The sequence below is a fragment of the Gossypium raimondii genome, chromosome 11 (genome assembly GCF_025698545.1).
Source record: "Gossypium raimondii isolate GPD5lz chromosome 11, ASM2569854v1, whole genome shotgun sequence".
In the NCBI taxonomy this organism is placed as follows: Eukaryota; Viridiplantae; Streptophyta; class Magnoliopsida; order Malvales; family Malvaceae; genus Gossypium; species Gossypium raimondii.
This window is the reverse complement of record NC_068575.1, coordinates 33,812,508-33,817,930: the sequence shown is the minus strand read 5'-3', so window position 1 is coordinate 33,817,930 and position 5,423 is coordinate 33,812,508.

Below are 5,423 nucleotides of genomic sequence, written 5' to 3'. Positions count from 1 at the left end.
GTAAATCATTCATTCTTCTTCTATTCTTTCCTTATTTTAGGATGATTGTGAAACATAGTTAGGGTTAGAATGGGTTTTGGTGGAAGGGGCTATGGTCATATTGGTTGTGGCCAACAGCGGCGTAGGGTCGACTCAGATGTTAGAGGTGGTGTCTTGCAAAGGCCTCATGATGCTAGCACTATTGTAGAAGCCATCGCATACCGATATATGACCAAAGAGTAGGATATGGTTTGGCATCTAGCGATTCAAGAATCTGTTTACCAAACTTCATTTGATTTCGACATTGTCGGAGGAGAAAAACGATTAAGCGACACCGAGGAGGGTTTCTTACTCCTCTCTATCTGCTTGAAGCTGGGTTTCATCTCCCCCTCCACCCATTCTTCTATATTATTTTAAAGAAGTATGAAATCGTTCCAAGACAACTTGCCGACTTCTCGTGGTGGACTCTAAGTGTATTTTTATTGATTGTTGCCTATGAGAGGAGCCACATCTACTCAGTATCTTTTAGCATATCTATCAATTGAAGGTTTGCAATTAGGGGCTAATGGTGGGAATGGCGTGTTTTAGTGTTCGAGAAGGGCATGAACCAATCATTCGTAACTAGGTGTTTAACCTTCGCCTCAATCGCTATAAATATATTAGAGTCAGGAAGAAATTTATGGGTGATTTTGAGTTCTCGATTAAGTGGTCATTACCTAGCAAAGTTGTTTACCTCTAACGCCAACCCCTTAAGTCTGTACTCGTCATTGATCAATACAAAGGCTGCATAGGGGCCATGTCTTAAGATTGAAAAATCTTTTTACTATTAGGAATATATTCCATTATTGTCTCTGTGAACAAATCCCTAATGGCTACCGAGCAGTTGACGTTAAGGAGGGTGCTGACCCTGACAACGTCTTACCCACTAATCGTTTGGCCGCACGAGGCCTCCGATGACATAGGTTTAATTTGTTAGAGAAAAAGAAATAGCCTAGATTTTTTTCTATTCTTTCTATAAGTTGTGTCCTCGCAATTGGTCCTCCTCATTTAAAAGTTATCAGAAAGGGTTGATAAGCTCTCACGCGATGCATAATGATACTAGTGATAATGTTATTGATGATGCAGGCATCGCCGTTGTTTCTTCAAGGAAATCAACCAGTTCGTCAAGCGAGCTCAAACACACTATGGATATAGACTCGCTTATGCTGAATTTGCGAGGAAATAAAGACCTTAGTGCTCTAGGGCAAGGGGTTGGTGGCAGTGGTCGTATAAAGCAAAAAATAGAGGAGAAATCTGTAAGCACAAAAGATAATAGCAATACGAATCTAGTTCGCCATAGGAAAGGGAAGGAACCTATAGTGCCTAGGAGAGATGTTGTTGTATGCTCCACTCCTACGGCCCCCATGACCTCAATAGCCCCGATATGCAGCTCTCTCCCCATAGGGCCTAACTTTGGAACAATTCATAATGTGTCACGTGCTTCCCCTCTAAGTTCGTTACAATTGACCTCTCCAGATGATAAGGTAAATGTTTTCTTCCCCTAGAAGGATCATCTTGGTATAGGGAGGTACCCCTTTTGTCCCTATGCGATTAGGAAAAAATGGGGGGAACATTTACCCTAGGAGGTGAAAGAATGCATATATCTCTCCTCCTCCTTAACTCGTGCTAGAAAACCTTCAATAAAAGAATTATTGGGTTCATTTGAGATAATGATAGCTAAACATGAACTCATCGGTTGGGGCCTCAAGGAAGCTTGCAATAAAGAAGAGGCCAAGTGAGTATAGTTCAATAAGGCAGTAGACATAAGCGAGCAAGCCCTTAGTAGACTCCACGAACTGTATAAAGAGACTAAGCACCAAAACAAAAGGCCCACAGAGACTATCACCGCTTGGGATGCTAGAGGGAAAAAATAGAAGCTAGAGAAAAAGAAATGAATGAGAATGTTAACCGATTGGAGGGTGATAAGGCAGTGTGGAAGGAACAAATGAAGGCAACAGAAGAAAGGCATCATGTTGAAATAGAGAATTTAGAGGAAGAGAGCCATGAAGCTTTGGAGAGGTATCAAGTACAAACCAAGAAAAATCTTGAGAACTACCTGCCCAAGCTAAAAGCAAACATTTTGTTGCATGTTCAAGTTGCTATCAGGACTCTTGATGTTTGGTGCGTGAACTTTGACTCTCTGTTTAAGCTCACCAACGTTGACCTCAGGTTTGATGTGTTTTCTCCATCCAAAGAGAAATGGGAAGAGATTTTAAAAGAATGAAAAGAATATGGGAAACTCTTCTTTTTCAGCGAGCTTATGAAGACAAGTGTGGCTCCTACTGAAGGGACTAGCCAAGAGGGAACACTGCCACCACTATTGTACCTGCAGAGGGGGAAGTAGTTGTATTTTTGTTTATGATTAATATGTTTTTGTTTTATTGGTTGGGTTGTATTTGGAGCTTTAGTTTCAATGAATTTTGGTTGTTTTTATTTTGAAATGAATTGCAGATTACTATTCAGCTATTAGTTGCCAAATTTCTAAAAATGTTGAATTGTGTTCAAGTTTATCATGTTGAAGGCATAATATGCCAAAGATATACGTGAATCATACCTTTGGCAAACTGTATTCTAGAGATGTAGTTAAATATGTTATTGAGAAATATAAGCTAGTATGTCAAATATACACGTGAACCATTAGGCCGTAGCCTTAAATCGACGTGCTAGGTAGATCAATTGTGATCTTAAATTAGTGAGATGCAAAATAGGGACACAATCTTAAATCTTCGTGCTATGTAGATCTGTCGTGATCTTAAATTAGCGGACTGTAAAATAAGGGCACGATTTTTAAATCAGCGTGCTATGTAGATTAGTCATGATCTAAAATCAGCGGACTACAAAAAAAAAGACACTATATTAAATCTGCGTGCTATGTAGATTAGATGTGAGCTTAAATCAGCGGGTTACAAAATAGGGAAGCGGTCTTAAATCGTTAACTCTAAGATTTTGAAAATCTTTAAAGTTTGGAAGTTGGCAGTGATTAATTTTTACAAAACAAAATTATTATATTCAATGAAAAAAAAGCTCAATAAGATCAAATAGTAATTACACGTAATATTTCTTTAAGTGGAGTGCGTTCCAAGTGTGAGGAAGGACGGGGTTGTCCATTCTTGCAATCATATAAGCACCAAAACCTATCTTTTTTACTATCTTGTATGGTCCCTCCCAATTGGGAGCCATTTTTCCTCATTGAGATGTTGCTAGACTAGCTTCGGTGTTTCGTAATGTTGGAAAATCGTGTTTGGAAAACACAGCGAAAAATAAATTTAGGGAAAAACCAGAGTTCTAAATTTTTTTTAAAAACAAGAACTTGGTTGTGATATCTAAAGTAATAAATGCTTAATCAAAATTGTACCTTTTCGATTCGTCTAGGTTGAATGCTTCGACCGAGTAGTCTTCTCCGCTATCCTCAAGCTCACGTCTACCGAGTGTGAGCTCGCGTTGAATCAAAAAAAATTCACAAAAAAATACCGGTGGGGTAATTTCACAATTTCTTTAAACTTTTAGGCCAATTTGTAAATAAGAAAAATATCTTTAGAAATTTTCTGAAATAATTTCTTAATAGAATTTTCTCTTTACAACTTTCTCTTGAATTCAAATGAGTGTAAATAATGAGCCAAGACTCTCTTTGTATAGGGAGAGTTTAGAGAGTTCAACTATAAACCTTAAACCCTTCCCCTAAACCCACAACAGTCGAAGAACGACTATCGTCGACCATTTTTCGACCACCAAAATGCCACCGTTGCAACCACTGACACCCCGAGCTGATTTAGTTTTTGTCGATTCGGTCTGAGCCAGTGATAGCCCAATCAATCTAGCCCAACCACCGGTTGGACTGTCGACCCGGCTTTACATACCAGACCTTGTTCGACCAATTTTTGGGTCTTAGTCTTGGCTTTGGGCTCTCAGGTCTAATTTTCAAGTTTAATTACCTATTGGGCTAATTGTCTGACTTGAAAATTAATTTACAAAAGTATCATATTAATTTTAATTAATTAGATTAATTTAATTTTACTTGATCAAAATTAATTTTTCCCAAAAATCACTTAGATTTTCCAAATTAATTTTTCAAGAAAATTCTTTAACCAAATTATCTTATTGAACAATTCTTATGACCACCTAATTTAATTTCACATTGAATAAATCGGCTCAATTAAATTATTTTCAAAGTCATAAAATTTTCTTCTAATTCAAAAGCAGTTCGATCGAGCTTTTGTTGAGCTAGTGGAGGCACCAATCGGACATATATAATTAGACTCTAGTAATTGCAATTATGTCTAGAAGCATCATTCCAATAATTCACAATTACCTAATCATGGAGTCAGTCTACAAGATGTACCATGATTGAAAACTTCTTATTGTATGCTTTTTTACGAAAGTAATTCATCCAATTTCTTTGTCTAATGACCTTGTCATGTGTTGGTTACCCTCATATTATATTCTTGTTTCTTTTGAGTTAAATCCGTTCACTCAATACAATATTATTTTATCTCATTGTCACCATTGTGTCTTCTTAGTGATTAATATGATCACTGTCAACAAATGACTGTAATAAATTACTTGTTCGAGAATAAGCAACCCGTGACCATGTTCCATATTTATCAATCCACACAATGCCAATGAGATGATATCGTTAACTCTTTAATTGAGCTATGAATTCCACAGTTGCTAGTAAAGTCATGTCAGACAGAAGTCATGTACCTAACATACTGGCTATCGGCTCGATCATCTTTAGAGCATAAGCCTCCACTTATATCAAACCACATAAGTTACATACACATTGTTAGTGACTAACTTAGGATTTAGGTAAATCATACCATAAATGTCACAAGTGAATTAATTCACAAACATATTTAGAATTCATTCTTCTTGGGTCCAGTCCAATGTATAATACTACTAATGAATACATCTATGTCTCTACCCGTAAAGTCAACACTTCGATAGTCAAGACTAGTCATATCCTCAATTGGAATTGTAGACAACATAACAATCCTTCTTAGTATTTGAATCAAATACTCACTTTGATTTTTTTACGGGATTAAAGACTCGTTTAGATTATCTACTGAAGTAAGTTATCTTACTCGTAATGTAAAAGTTCTTACAATGCCACTTATCATCAGTTTGAACTTAGATAATCAATGAGCTAATATTTGTTTGTCACAATTTCGCTACGCATGCAAAATATGAAAGATATAAATACAAAAGACATAACAGTGAAATGTGAAATTTATTTATTCATCGTTCAAATACATAGAAAATAATTAAATATTTACTACAATATGGGCACATCTCCCAACACATAGAACTAGGTCGTCGACTTTGAATTGCTTGCTCTTTACCTTAGTGTTGTAGTACCCGAGTGACCTGTTGAGTTCGAGCAGCATTCTTTACTTCAGTTGTTTCTT